Source organism: Varanus komodoensis, unplaced genomic scaffold (genome assembly GCF_004798865.1).
Source record: "Varanus komodoensis strain SLA01 unplaced genomic scaffold, ASM479886v1 scaffold22, whole genome shotgun sequence".
NCBI lineage: Eukaryota > Metazoa > Chordata > Lepidosauria > Squamata > Varanidae > Varanus > Varanus komodoensis.
Window position 1 is genome coordinate 4,868,455 of NW_025335606.1, and position 16,459 is coordinate 4,884,913.

Consider the following 16,459-nt stretch of genomic DNA (forward strand, 5'->3'; position numbering starts at 1 on the left):
TCTTGGTTTTAGAAGTTTATTGCTTCCTAAACCCCTCTCTGAGGTTGGTTTGTAATCTCAGAGAAGCAGCTGGCACGGTTCTTTGACTGTAGCTGCACGGAGGAGAAATGGGGTTCTCCCAGCTGCAAGGTCTAACTGATTTTCTGATTTGGGAGCTGGAAACCTGAGTTATCCTTGGATCCATCCTTGTTCTATCCACTGAGTGCTTGGGATCACTCCAAGAACCTAAATTCAAAATCCCTTCAAAATTCAGACTTTTCAAACTTTTGAAATAGATTGGTTTGGCAATAAAAAATGTAGTCAATAATGTATATATTTTAATAGATAATTTTCAAATATGCATTGTTTCAGGAAAACAGCTTACAAAAAGTGTGCAGTTCTCACAAAAAGATTAAATATAAAAATACATATTTTTGCAAAAATGTTCACAAAAAAAGCTTGAGAAGTTTTACCCAACCTTTAAAAAACAAACAAAACCTGACCTCGATGTTTGGGATAAATTGAACTTGGGACTGGAGAAATTCTCATAGTTTGGAATGAACCAATTATAAGATCAGACAAAATAAGAAAGTGAAAGAAAGTTAAATTAGCAGATTTGTCCAACCTAGTTTGAGCATGCCTCCACCATTTCAATAGTTTAGGATACTTCCATTATCCCTTCCGCCTTTCCCCCATCCTTCATGCATCCAACCTGCCAGCAGTGATCTAGCAAAGAAATGGCACATAACCAGATATAGCCAATCAGGGATCCATGACACCTGTTCCACCAAATTACAGTAAACACACCTTCTTCTTGTTGCCTCCTCACATTATGCTGGCAACTACCCAATCTTAAACTGTTGAAATTCTGATGGCCAAGGAGGTTACTGCAATACCAGAAACTGAGGCCATATGCAATTAATACCACCTGCTGTTGCTGATAGGTTGGGCTGGACAAAGCCATTCAATCTACCAACCCTCATTCCCATGCCCTGAAGCAAAATCTGCTCCTCCACATTGATATAATTATTAAGTTTATTTGTCCTGAAATTATATATTTGGAACAAAATAATTTTATGTGCCTGGAAACAAAAGAAGGGAAATGTTGACTTAATACTCTTGAAAAGTTCCCAGATTTGATAGCTGAATTGTGGAGGCCTCAGAAGAGGCCATTTTAATAATTCATATTAATTCCACTGAGAACGAACAAATTGACCTCTCAGCTGATTAGCTTCTATGCAGCTCACACACTAATTATGAAATATTTAACACAAACGCCTTATAAACAAAATATTGTGAAAATTAGAACATTCCTACAGAAAACTAAACTTTCATTTAGAATCTGCCTTTGGAAAGAATGAAAGATATTTTGATTTTCCTTCTCCCTATTGAACAAGCATAAGAGAACAAAAAGGAAAACTAATAATACATTCTGAATTATAATTTTGCAAATGCTGTCATGTGCTGACATTTGCACTGCCTTGGCTACCACACGTGTTCCCCTAAAATTAATGCGACCTTCTGCACTGGTCTGTAATATTCCATTGGGTGCCATATGAAAAATAGAATTTAATTTCTAACCATCTTAGAAATAGAACCAATCTGCTTTGATGGAGAGGAACTGGCAGCGTTTCAAGTTTACAAGCCCTGATGCCAACTCTGTCCCCCAGTTACTTGGGCCACATGAGCTTTGCAGCTGAAGCAGGGCCTTCAGAGACCCTGATTGTATTTGTCTCCAGTCAGAATTCTCCATTCCCTCTGAGCTTCGCTGCAGTGGTCACAGTAGCAGGGGAGAAATTAATTCTCCCAGCAACAAATAGTGCTTCTTGTTACAAGAATTTGGAATGGCAGATGAAACCGCCGAGCACTGGTTGGCTGAGATAGCTCAACCCAGCTTCCCACTAGGTTGGACTTGCCTTGCAGAGTGGGGCTACGTGATGAGTGTCTGCACTTCCAGACATACCTTGCCCCACTTTGCAGTCCCATCTTAGGATGGGACACACCCCACTGCACCAGCACGGGGCAGTTCCGCTGCCCAGTTCAACACGCCCCAGATGAAAACGCTTCTGTTTGCAGAAACATGCAGGAATGGGCATGCCAGGGGCTGCAGGAATCCAGGTCTCCTCGGTGTTGATTGCAGCCATTCAAACAGGGTGCGTTGCCCCGGCTGGGGGCAAGAGGTTTCTGTCACCCCTGGGAAGTGAACCTGCCAGCTTCCGGGCTTGCTTACAAGGACACACACCAACAAAGAAGACACTACTGGGCCCCCAAAACATTTAGCAGCACATCGCGTACACAGCGACCCCTGCAAGGTAGGCTCTCATCAGCTGGAGAGGACGAGGTCAGCCGGGCCTCCTCGAAACAATCTGAGCAAAAGTACAAGGGAAACAGCTAGCTTGTCATGGAGGGCATGTTTGCTGCATGACACGCAGCAAAGTATGTTGCAGAGGCATGAATAATAGAATCATAGACCAGTAGAGCTGGAAGGGGCCATGAAGGCCATCAATCCACCCCCCTGCCATTGCAGGACACACAGTCACACCATCCCACTCAGAGGGCTGCCCAGTTTCTTCCTGAATGTCTCCAGTGTGGGAGAGCCCTCCACCTCTCCAGGCAGCTGGTCCCACTGCCGTATTGCTCTGACAGTGAGGAAGCTCTTCCTGATGCCCAGCCTGAATCTGGGTTGTCGCAACTTGAATGGATTATTCCGTGTCCTGTAGTCTGGAATCAGCAAGAAGAGATCTTGACCTTCCTCTTTGTGACAGCCTCTGAGGTACTTATGGAGGGAGCTCATGTCCCCCCTCAGCCTTCTCTTCTCAAGGCTGAACATGCCCAGTTCTCTCAGGCTCTCGAGGTTGTTTTGAAACCCTGGATCATGTTTGTTGCCCTTATTGGCAGAGCTTAGAGACTGAGTGCACAAAAGCCAAGGTGCAGGGAGTCAGAAGGCATGATAGGTGCGGAGGGTCCCTGTTTGGCCTGCTGAGACCTCTAGTCCGGGGTCTCCTCTTAGCTGAGGGTGCCGAGATGACCGGGCATAGCCTGAGTCAGCTAACCAGCAGTGCATCCGCTCAGCAGCTGCTTCTTCCGTGAAGGCAGGCGGGTATACGCAAGGCTGATTCGGGATGAGCTCAAGGAGAAGACAGTGGCATGCTTGTCTCTGTCCAAGCCAAGAGGGTATCTCCTGTTACAAAGGCACTCAGGTGGGGCCAGGAAAAGATAACAGAGGTGCTGCCGTTTAATTAAAACGGACCAGGTAGCTAGAGCTCACCCAGGCCAAGCAAGCCCTCCTTTCGTAGGAGCCAGAGACCCAGACCTGAATTTGAGGGGTGGGCCTGCTGCACGAGGGGGCTTCCATATGCAAACACTCCTGCTTGGAACACTCCCCTGGTCCCAGTTAGAGGCCTGGAGAAGAACCGGGAAGAGGCAGGATCGAATCCCCACTCAGCCATTTGGTGACTGCACATTATACATCCGCTGCTGGCGTGAGAGAAGACGGGCAGGTGGAAGAACCTCGTATGTTGCAGTGCGCTTCCACAGTTGCAAGGTTTTAAAAATGTAATAAAGATTTAGCTTACACAAAAGTAAATCTTCAAAGCAATAAAAACACCGTATCAAAAGAAATGAAATGCTATAAAAACAGAAAGAACAGGAAAACAAGCCAGTAAGTAGGACTTTAAAATCAGTAGCATGAAGCACATGAGAAGAATGGGGTCCTAGTAACATTTATTCTGATTGTAGCCATGGAGTTGATCCTCAGGTGTTGCGATGGATGTTTATGTTTTTATTATGCTGTAAAGCCACCTTAAGGAGCTTTCATGGGCCAATGGCACGATAGAAATGTTAATTTAATTAAAATTGGTTTACAGAGGATAAACAAGGAAGGGAATGCACACCAATGGCACATTAAGAATGGCAACAGACAGACTTCAGCGGGTGCGCATTTCACTCTCCCAGGAGAGTGATGTTCTAAGGCAGTGTCTCCACACTTCAGCAAAAGGCATTTTGGAGTGGACAGAACAGAAGCTATGTGAAGGCTTGTGCAAGCCACGCTGTGCAATATTTGGACGACATTCCTCCAGGCTTTCCTGTCCCCACCATTCCTTGAGTCCACCCAACCCCACATCCACCACCCCAGTGACCCCATCCAGCCACCTCATCCTCTGCCGTCCCCTTCTCCTTTTGCCATCAATCGTTCCCGGCATCAGGCTCTTCTCCAGGGAGCCCTTCCTTCTCATTAGGTGGCCAAAGTATTGGAGTTTCATCTGCAGTATCTGGCCTTCTAAAGAGCAGTCAGGGTTGAGTCATTGTAACTAGTGCCCATTGATTGCCCTTCTCCTCCCTGCAATTATCTAATTCTCCTTCTGCCACTGTCCAAGCGGATGCAACTGTCGCTGCTTCTTGTGGATGCGCTTTCCCTAGTTTGTGCCTTTCAGTGCTTTTTCTGTAAAAAAAAAAAAAAAAGGTGCCGGAACTCACGTCTTGGAGTCACACTTTTACACTAAAAAAGATTTCCAATTCACCAACTTTTTTTGAAATAAAGAACTAATTTACCTTTTGCACGTAGCCAGTCACTCTACACACACATAAACATAATGGTCACCGCCGGTAGGAAGCACTCAGCGCGCGACCACATGACCGATCCCAAGCTGAGCCCTGTCCCAAGCTGAGCAGCGCCCTCACAATCAGCACGGACACACAGCACGGACACACAAAGGCCTAATGCCTTTTGTTTCTCCTGAATCCCCTGCCATGGTGTACCCTGTGTTTAAGTCCTGGGGTGGGCTCTGCCACTGCCCTTTCTGCACATGTCTATTTCTGTACATCTATCATGTCGTGCTTAATTTGCCTTTTCTTCCTAATTAAAAAAGACCCAAACAGGACTGGAAGAACAAACACCTTCTCTGCTTTTTGGTGAATGCAGGACACTTCCAGCACACGCCACAGAGCAGAGCCGCCTTCCCCAGCCTGCCAAGGCCTGCATCGAGTGCCGCTCCCAGCGCCGGGGTGCCCTGTAGCCCCACATATCTGGAGGGTACCAGGAGAGGGAAGGCTGCCGTGACGCCTCCGCAGGGCACACTTTCAGGGTGCCTGCCCCAGCAACATCCCGGGCATCACGGATGAGCACAGTGGTGCCTCATGCATCGCACGCTCTCATTCTTCTCTGTGAAATGCGAGTGGATTATGGAACTGGCACTCGCTCCTTGTGAATGGTGCAGCGGGCCGCCTGCTACCAATTCCAGTTGATATTCAGACCCATGATGGTGACCAGATGCTTTTCAGAGGCAGTCCAGTATGTGTGAATTACAGTAATCTAAGGAAGTTTCACTATGGAAAACTCCTAGTGCTAACTTTGTTTGCAGATTGAGAGAGAGAGGGGGGGAGAGAGATTGCCCGGGGCTTTCCTCTTGTAAGCTTCAAGCAACAGTGCAAGTGACCACTTAAGGAGAATGGGGACATTTCCCACCTGTGTACCTTTCCATATTCCGTCTGCACCGTGTTGGGTGCAGAGCTGCTCTGTCCTTATCTCGACCCCATGGATTGCAAGGAATTCCCTTCCGTTGACATTTTGAAGCAGCCTCCCTGCTGGAAAAATCAAGAGGAGACCGAACACAGGAAAGGGCGCACAAGCTCTGAACTATGTCTGCAAACAGAAATGCAAAACCATGCGGCAGGGAAGAGAGGGAGATCCCCAGCACACCACCTCCCCCTCTCTTCTCCAGGAGGCCTCCTCCCACTGCGACTTAATTGTGCATTTTCCTATCTGCACCTGCAGAAAGACTTGCTTCTATCCCACTCTTTCCCTGCTTAACATATTTTTCTGTGTTTGAAGAAAAGACAGGGGGACTGGCAGGTTCTGCCAGCATGAAAGATGCTTCAGATACTACTCTCTGAAAAAGAGTGAACCGTTTCTTCCTGTTCACTTTCTCTGTCAGGAATCATACTGATAAAAGAGCATTTCTCCATGGCTTTAAATCCAGCATGCTTTTCTTACAGCAGGCAGTGCTAACAATCTTCTTTTCACCCCGCACCCCAAATTCCAAACATTGATATTGCTCTTGCTTTTCACTGTATCAATTGCTCCATATTAAGATGGTGAATCAGAGACACAGACGTCCTTTGTCTTCATCTGCTGGCTTAGGCTAGTCTTCCGGACTGATTTTCTGCTTGGATTCTTTTGCTAATGATAATTTGTGTTCTCATCATGTTGCATTTATGGTGGAACGGTGCATTTTCAACAAGGCTGCAATGTATTGTGTAGGGTATCAGCTTTATCTTTCTGGTTGTGACCTGGAATATGATTTCTGACCAAGAATATAAGTAAAGTAAGCTGCAAATATTTTTTTTCAACCAGAAAATACCTCTTCATTAAATTGCCAGTGTATTAAATGGAAAACCAGGTTCTCAAACATTTTTCGTAACTCAAGGAGCTTGCGTTCTAATAAGATAAACAATTATCAGCAGAAAGATGGGAGGCATATCCTCTTCTCGGAGTAAAAGCACAATTGTACACATTTGGAATTGTTTAATAGATCCACCAAGTAATCTATCTATCTATCTATCTATCTATCTATCTATCTATCTATCTAAAACTTTTCTAGACTGTCCCTTACCGTGGTCTTGGGACAGTTTAACAATAAGTCAAAATAAAATAAAACAAAGCATCCTAATATAAAATTTCCAATCAACAATAAAACCCCTATTAAAACAATCAAATCTTAGGGAAAATAAAAAGGGTTTAGCCTGGTGCCAAAAAGAATAAAGTGACGGTGCCAGGCAGACCTCTCTGGGGAGTGAATTGCACAATCAGGGTGCCACCGCAGAGAAGGCCCTTCTCTGGGTAGTCACCCTCCTAATCACCTTCAGGGAGGGCTCCCGGGAAGGACCTCTGCCCCACATCTTAACAAGTGGGAAGGCACATATGGAAGGAGACGCTCCTTCAGGTAAACAGACCCTAAGCTGTTTAGGGCATTATTTTCTGCAGTGCCCTCAGTTCTTTAACACATCACCTGAGTGAGGGTTGGGGGACAGGATGTCAAAATATTCATGTAGTGTTTCTATCTTTTGTAGGTCAAGCAGAATTTCACCAAATTACACAAATAGAAAGTGGAAGAAGCAACACAGTTAGTGGACCATCCAAGCAAGAAGAGAGTAGGCCCAATTAAGAAGGAATGCATCAACATAAGCAAGTCCCATCAACCACTACAACTTCTTCCAGCCACAGGCCTTTGCATAATGTATAATACACACGCATGGGTGCCTTAAATGACTTCATAATGTGCATAGAAACCGTAGTCCCTATTGAGTCCCTAAGGCACACAATCAAATCTCCTTACCTCTTGCTCTCTAGTCTCATGCACCAAGCATGCTCTTGATTTCAATGCCAGGCGCATGTCTTAAAAGAGCTCTGGGTTTCTCTGCATGAGCAGAATTATTATTATTATTATTAGAATATTTCTATGCTGCCTGTGCAAGAGGGACCAGTTCTTCCAAACATCATCTCTGAACAAGTAGCAAGGCTTAGTTCTAGGATGCAGCAGGTCAGTGGTGCACTCTTCCGTAAGCACTGCAGGCCTTTGCCTTCTTGGAAATGCACATTTCTGCGCTGTTTGGAATGCTTTGGAGAACTTTTGATCCCTTTCTGTTGGCCATATGACCTGCTAGTTCATGGGCCACACAGCACTGTGTGCTCACCAAATCCTTGAGTTTGTCAGCAGAGGTGTAACTTGGTTATAGTATTGTATCATATCATATCATGCCATGTCACATCACATCATATATCGTATATCATCATATAATATCATATCATTGTGCTTAATGTTTACTCTGTAACTGATCTGGTTTAAAATACAGGGAAGTGTTTGCTCTGTTTGGTTAAACATATGCTTAAAAAGAAAAAGAACAAGACGTCCTTATGACAGATTCAAAATAAATGCAAGCAGCTACACATGAAAGCAGCATGCCAGAAGGAAACATCTTGAGATCCTACAGAGGAAGCTGCATGGTAAACAAGGACAACTCAAGCAACTGTGAACAACTCCAGGGTCTCAGAAGGCATCCTCCAAAGGCAGATACCAGAGCAAAATGGGGAAGGTCAGGCTAGCCCTTGCCTTGTCAGGGCTGAATGAATTTGCAGCTGGAGCAAGACCAGAATGAGGGGCAAGGCCAATGTCTTAGCCCCACCATCAGCAGATCTCGACACACTGTCCTCCTGCCAACACCTTCAAGCATCTCGTCGACCACATGGAGTGACCTTATGGTGGCCTTAATGTACATACCAGCCCAAATGCACAGTTACAAGATGGGAGATACTTGGCTCGACAATATTGCAAGTGAGAAGGATCTTGGATCTGCCATAGATCACGAGCTGAATAGGCATCAACCATGTGATGTGGGACAGGAAAGGCTCATGCTACTTGGGGTGGCATTCATAGAAGTGTCACTTCCAAATCATGTTCAGTTTAGGTTGCTTCCACTCAGCACTGCTTAGGCCTCATCTGGAATCCTGTGTCCCGTTCTGGGCACTGCAGTTGCAGAAAGCTGTAGGCAAGCAGGAAAAGGTTAAGGAAGACAACAAAGAGGAACTGGGAACTGGGAACAAAGCCCTGCAAGGAGTGATGGAAAGAACTGGGCCTGTTTAGCCTTGAGAAGAGACCGAGGAGAGATGTGATTGCACTGTCCAAGGACTAGAAAGGTTGTCACACAGAGGAGGGCAAGGATCGGCTCAAGCTACAGGAGGCCAGATTCCAACTAGATATAAGGAAAATTTCATGACTGTTACAGCAGAACGGGGATAGAACCAATGGCCTAGGGAGGTTGTGGGCTCTTGAACTATGGAAACATTCAGGACGCAGCAGGATACCCATCTGTTAGGGATGCTTTAAGCTGGGGGTTCCGTGTGGGGTGGGAGGTTGGACCTGGTGGCTTTATTGGCATCTTCCACTATTCTAGGATTCTATGACTCCGCTTCCATGGTACAACTCTTCCTGGAATATGTGTCTTCCCAGGATGACAAGGGAGGAAACTGATCCTGTCCTCCAACCCTCTCCACAGTCTCTCAGCTTTGGCATTCTTGTGCGTTCAAATTCCCCTTAAGGATTTACTCATTTCCTGGTTACTACTTCTAGAAACTCATCCCGGACAATAATATGGGGAGTTCTGTGTGGTTTTGTTAAACAAGACAAAAAGAAATAATAAAAGTCCATGTACCAGAAACCACATGATTCAGGCTTTCTTTGCCACTGGGGACAAAGGTCCTCAGTAGATCTGTTTACTTTTTCCAGGTTCATTGAAGGTTTTATTTATGATTATGTGCTTTACATCTGCACCGTCTGCTTCCCTTCTCCCTCTGACCGCACTTTCCTCCGCCAGCCGCCTGCACATGTGCAGCTCTGACTTCAGATAACACTCCACGGGCCTGATGAAGTGGATTTCAGTCTATGCAGGCTCATGCCATAGTAAATTTGATAGTCTTTAAGGAGCCACTCGATGTTTTCTTGTTGTTTTTATGACAGATGCTAGTTTATGCATCTCCAAGGCAAAAGCAAAGATTAGCAGAAACGGTTCACATCCTGGGGATAGGCAAAGTCTGTTTCCCTATTTTTTCTGCTGTTTCCACTTTCCCCAGAGCAGATGCTCATACGCCTGCAAGTTTGGAGTTCATGAGTAAGGATGTGCAAGGAATCTCTTTTGTGCTGAAAATCCATTGGATTCCCCGGTTCCGCCTTCATGGGCTTTGGTGTGCTTTGCGGCAGCCCAGAGTCCAAGTGCGCCCAGCATTCACGGGGTGCTCGGCAGGAACCGTGTCCCATATGCTGCATAAGCTGTGCCATTCTTCCGGAGTTGGCAGCCTTGAGTTGGGAAGAAGGTTTGCCACCAGGAGTGACGACTGGTGCTGGTACTCCAAGCTCCCTTCCTTTGCATCCTGCAGCCACTCCTGATGCAGAAGGCTGCTGATTGCGCACCTGGAGTTCCACAGGTGATTGCAAACTTTCTCTTGACTTGGTTTACTTTTTAGGGCTGGGCCAAGCACAAAAAGAAGTCTGCGGACTCTGGAGGGAGGGGTTCCGAAAGGGCTCCTCCCAACCCTACCCATGAGCATTCAAGGCAATCTTGATAAACTTGAACTCTGGGCTCAAAGCAACAGAACAAGAATCAGTAAGTGCCAAGTAATCAACCTAGGAAAAAGAAACCAAAGGCATCGATACAAGGTGGGAAATACGTGGCTCAACAGAACTGAAAAAGAAAAAGATCTCAGAGTAATTGTGGACAAAAAGCTAAACATGAGCCAACAATGTGATGCAGCTGCCAAAAGGGCAAATGCTATTTTGGGATGCATTAACAGAAGTATTACTTCCAAATCACGAGAAGTTGTAGTTCCTCTATACTCCTCACTAGTCAGACCTCACCTGGAATATTGTGCCCAGTTCTGGGCACCAAGATTTAAGAAAGATGCAGGTAAATTAGAAGGGGTCCAGAGGAGGGCAACAGAAATGATCCAGGGTTTGGAAACACTGTGCTATGAGGAGAGACTGAGAGAACCGGGCATGTTCAGCCTTGAGAAGAGAAGGCTGAGGGTGGGCATGATATCCCTCTAGAAGTACTTCAAAGGCTGTCCCAAAGAGGAGGGTCAAGATCTCTTCCTGCTGATACCAGAGTGTAAGACACAGAATAATCAGTTCAAGTGGTTTCAACCCAGATTCAGGCTGAACATCAGGAAAAGCTTCCTCACTGTCAGAGCACTGTCAGGGCTCTCCCACACGAGAGACATTCAAGGTGAAACTGGGCAGCCCTCTGAGCGGGATGGTGTACCTTGGTGTCCTGCAACAGCAGGGGTTGGACTCGATGGCCTTCATGGCCCCTTCCAACTCTGCTATTCCATGATTCTATGCAAGGAACGGAGCAGAGTGGAAATTTCTTCCACCACATTGCAGGCCCTGCATTTTCTGCAGGTGGCTGGAATTGGCAAGGGGGAAGTGCAGAGAAGGACGGGGATTGCTGATTGGAATTGCCTGCATCTTCAGTGCTCCTCTCCTCCTCTCCTGGCCCCCAGTGCAGTCCTGTTTTTCATCTCTGAGGCCCAGCTGAGGCCTCAGCCATGGGTGGGGGGCAGGGGGGGCTTCACTTCTGGAATCCCAGATCTGAAAACCCAGGAACTTGGGACTGGGAACTGGAAGAATTCTAGGGTCTGCCAGGCAATGTCAGGAAACCATAGGATTGCTTCCTTTGGGAACTGACTCACTGCCAAGGCAGATAAGCAACTTTCGCAGAGATGATGATGAATGGTCATTGATTCACTTTGAAAAATAGCACTTTCAGTCTGCTGGAAAACTGAAAACAAGCAGACCCTCCCACCCCCAAGATACACAAATAAAAGACAGCTCTTGAGAACAGCACTTTTTAAAGTGGGAAAAACAAAAATAGAGCTGTGCCAGAAATTTCTCCCACTTTTTCCCCTGAATTCATTCTTTGAGAGAAAGGAAATTGGTTACAAAAATGGAATTCAAAGGAGAAGAAATTTGGGAGAAATTCCCATGTTTAGTTTTATCATCATCACCTTGCCTATTTCCAGTGACTGGGACTCAAGGAGGCTCAGCACATTAAACATTTGTACAATTAAAACATTCCAAAAATGTACAAAAGGAAAAGAATCAGATAATTCAGTTAAATATTCAAAAACAACATTGTGGTTGGACAGAAGGAGAAACGCAGAAAAGAAGAGATGATGTGTTGACCAGAACATGGTTTGGAGACACAGAAGGCATCCCCCTTGTTGAAGCTAAGTGAGTCTGGGGCTGGCCTGAGCTTGGAGGGGGGACCACCTGGGAACTGCCTGTAGCCACCTTGTGTTCCACAATGGGAGGAAGGTGGGATATAAATGCTTTCATTCATTCATTCATTCATTCTTTCATTCGTTCATTTCTATATGGCCCATAGCTGAAGCTCTCTGGGTGGTCTATAAAGAAGCATCAGAACAATAAAATACAATAGATAAAAACATTAAGAATTAAAAATTCATTTCAAAGAACATAAGGACAATTAAAAAGACCAAGCCAATGGAAAAGTGCTCCTTGATCCACTTGTGGCACAGGTGGTCCCAGTGATACAGCTTTGATGGGCAGTCCAGCCACACTCCTGCCTAGACAGGGACAGCCTGGCCTTGGTAATCGATGCTCTGGCCATCTCCGCATTCGTACCAACTCTGGGGAGGCTCCGGGAGTCACAGCAAGAGGCAGGGCTTTCACTGTGGTGGCTCCCCATCCAAGGAGCAAACTCCCCACTGCAGCCTGGCCAGCACCAAGCCTTTCATTTTTGCAGTGCCAGGTTCAGCAGCCCTTTCTGCTGAGGTCTTCAAGAATTACTTAGCTACCCAGGGAACTGTGGGGAGTACTCATCCAAGGTGTTTTTCCTTTCACAGCTTCATTTTCACTGGAAGTTTTAGCTGTTTTAAATCTGTTTCAATGCCTCCTTGATTTTTGTGATGCTTGTATTGTATTTCATGCATGCGTTGTGGTAAAGCTCCCAGTGTCGTGTGCGCGAGAGGTGGAGGCCCCTGGTGGGAACGATGGCTTAGGCTCAGAAGAAGAGGAGGTGATAGTCGTCCCAATAGGGGCTCAGAGTTCCCACCCTGATATTGGAGTCGTTGAGACTAGTGGGGCACCAGGTGGCCAGCTGCCCCCAGAGAGCCGGCCTGAGACAGCGCAGGATCAAAGCCCTGAGCCCCCCTCACATCGCTGATCGTGGGGAAGTGGACAGAGAACGGTCTGGGGAGGGTCCCGCGGAGTTTGGGATGTTCAGTCACCCAGATGCACTCACCAGCCTGGGCAATCGGAGACTTGATGGGAGGAACAGTGGTGAGTGCATGTCCAGAGCGCACGTCCCTCCGGAGACTGGCCCCCAAGGGTTCATGAGCAAAGTCTGGGGTGATGCCAGTCAGAGCGAGAGGTCGACTTTCTGCTTTGAGTGTGTTTTCAGAGTTTGCAGCTGTATGGAATAAAGACTCTTTTAACAACTGTTGGAGTGATTGTCTTCACTGGGAAGGGATGCCCGGCTCACGACACCCTGAGAGCTTCCGCTGAGATGTGGTATATCAAGGACATGAATAAAATAATAGAGCACCTCCAAAGCACAACAGCACCCCTGTGAATTCACGTTTTTCTGCTCCGGGGCCCATCCGACAAGAGGAGGGCAGAAACCAAGAGGTCAGCTTTATTCAGCTTGGTGGGTCACCGAATTACGGTAGGCCCAGCATAGGTAGCAGCACCGGCTGCCTGCAAATCATGAGCAAAACCTGCTATCTCTGTGGGCATAATAGGCAGAATGAAAGCAAATGTGCATAAAAAATCCCTCGGAATCGTTTAGGCTGATCTTGGGCAATCTGTATTAATAATAAAAGCGCCACCGAGCAGTATCTTTCCTGTACAGTTTTGGGAGCCCTAGATAAGGATCAGCATAATTGCTCCATAAATTAGGCAACCCAGTAATAACTAAAACAAAAGGAGCCCCTTTAATTTACTGATTCATATCTTTAATCAATTGCAACGCGGTACAATTGAGTCTTAGAAGCAGTTTCCCAATTGTTTGCTCAATAGCGATTGCCCCATTGCTTTTGACTGACGTGGTGATATTGCGTTTTTATTGACTTTTATGGTTACTTTTACAACATCTGAAGTGCATAAGTTAAATAGAAATGTAACATGGTAACATTTCAGGATGGAAGCAGGTCATAAATATGGAAGGGAGCTTTAATGGGCTCCAATTCTCTGTTGCAGGGAAATTACAAAAAAGGTGCTGCAGCCCACCGCATCTACAGCACCTGTCTCAAAGCACAGCTTTCCACAACGCGCAGTGAATCGTGAACTGCAAACAGGCCATAAAAGTTGCTATAGCGCAATGGTGAGCAAGAATAAGGAGTTGACACCTAAACATAATTTTTCCTCCATCTTCAAGAAGCTTGGACTTGTTCAAATACATGATGGCAAGGAAGAGACCGATCGAATAAGCTCACCTGTTATTTTAGAAGTTGATGGCACCCAACGAGATGGAATCATGGTAGGTTCAGGACAAGCCAGTTAAAGGACTTCCTCTTGGAATCCAGAATTACTTTAGGCCAAGAGACTGGTTGCTCCAATCCCAGCTGGGCTGTGTATCCTCTCTGGATTTTACTCCAAACTTTTAATGAGCTATCCATTACGCCTTGCAGTGTATGGCTGTGAAAGCTGGACCATGAGGAAGGCTGAGCGCCAAAGGATCGAGGCCTTTGAATTGTGGTGCTGGCGTAGACTCCTGAGAGTCCCTTGGACTGCAAGGCAATCAAACCAGTCAGTCCTAGAGGAGATCAACCCTGACTGCTCTTTAGAAGGCCAGATAGTGAAGATGAAACTCAAATACTTTGGCCACCTAATGAGAAGGAAGGACTCCCTGGAGAAGAGCCTAATGCTGGGAACAATAAAGGGCAAAAGATGAAGGGGGTGGGAGAGAATGAGGTGGCTGAAAGGGGTCCCTGGGGCAGTGGGTGTGGACTTGGGTGGACTCCAGGGGATGGTGGAGGACAGGACGGCCTGGAGGGATGTTGTCCATGGGGTTGCGATGGGTCGGACATGACTTCGCGACTAACAACAACAATCCATTATGCCAAAACTGTCTTGGGGGGGTGTTCAGTACCAAGTTTCCTTTGCAGTTCGTGTGAGCTCAGTGACTGTACCAGCCTCCACTGCTTAGGCTATTGCAGCATCAGACCTGAGACTGGAGATAACAATGGAGGAGCCACGGGCTCAATTGGGCTGCCTGGGGGGGGGGGGGGTGGCGGCAGCGGGGGGTTGTCTGCATCCCTTCCTTGTGGATTTCACTACCACAGAACATGGCTCTCTTCATGGGCTTAGAGGGCCTTCGAATGGAGTGAGACGAAGGTATGTGGATCTACCCATCAAGAGTCATTCGCTGTGGGATCTAAATGGAACCTCCATTTTTAGAGGTAACTCTAAGTGACGTTTTCCTAGAGGACAAACTATTGTGGTGGCCTGGATTGCAGCTGCTGGAAACACAGCGCTGGATGTGCTGGATCCCTGGTTCAATCTTACAGGACCCTTCCGGATGTCCGTGTCATTCGTGTCCGGGGCCCTGTCCCTCCGGGTCTCTCCTTTGCAAGCTGCAGAAGAGTGAAAGGGAGGCTATGCAAGGGCACCGTTGCGCACCACAATCTTTTAAAATGTGGGAGCCTTTCCAATCTACTCCCCTACCCACTTCACTTCCGTCACCAAATGCTTTCCTCTAGGCCATGAATAGTGGAGTTCCTCCAGCCTGTGACAGACAGCAATTGAACTGCTGCCATGTTCCCCAGCCATTATTTATTGATTTTATTTCCATCCTGCCATTTAGCCTGTAACAGGACCCACAAGACTGCTTACATCATAATAAAACACCGAAGTACAAAATCTGGAAGCTAATAAAATCCCTAATAAAAAAGCAACCCAATAAAATTACAGCACATTAAAACAATTAAGACAACCCCCAAACTCATAAGCAATCATCTGAATGAAGATGCATGAGTGGAGGGAAGCTTGCCTATTGTTTTCTATCTGTCATGCAACAATGGCAGGCACAGACCTCCTTCCAAAAGAGTGGTCCTCCTCTGAGCACAAGCCGATTTATTTCCTCAGGTCTGGATCTTCCTGGAATGAAGCTCAGGGCTCAGGGTGATGTCTGACCTATGTGCTTCGGACCAGCTCCCTTTCGTGCTCGGTGTTTTTGGGATGCTTCAGGTCTTGCTGCATATGGCAGTATCCATTGGCCTTCTGCACCAGATCACGAGGATGTTCCTTCACTCCATTTGATCCTGGAAAGCAATCCATGTCAGCATGCAGTCTGTTGCAAAGCAGGGCCAATTTTTTTTAAAATTCCTGCGAAAGTGAGTCAAGCCAAGAAGTCCACAAATGCTCACGAGCCCCTGTCGTGCAAGGGAGGCCTTCCCCAGCCGCCATTCCTAGCAGCCAGCCTCCTTGCCCAGTTGCTGCTGCTGGTGGCCATGGCACGTGTGGGCAGCTGGCTCTTCTTGCACGCTACATGGGGCTCGCTTTCCGGTGAGTGGCCCTGGGTGTGCTCACCAGGAACCTGGACGCTGGGCCACTGCTAAGCAGACCGAAGTCCAGGAAGCTGAAGCCAGGAATCCAATGGGTTTTCCACACAAAAGAGATTCCTTCCACATCACGAACCTTAGCAGTCAAGTCTTCCTCTGAAGGACTAACCTCTTCTCAGCACACATGCAGGTTTCTTCATTTCTTCTACTCTGCCCTCTGCCCCAGAGTAGCAGCATCAGCCAGACCTTTCTTCCACTTTTCCCTGTCACCTGCTTCATGAGAAGTTTCTCTTGAAGGTGCTCTTAGCATCAGGACCTGTGCATTTGGTTTCAGGGGTTCACATGGAGACTAAAGGATGGCCTTCTTCACAAGTGCAAAAACTCTGGGATTCACTAGCACAAGCGTAG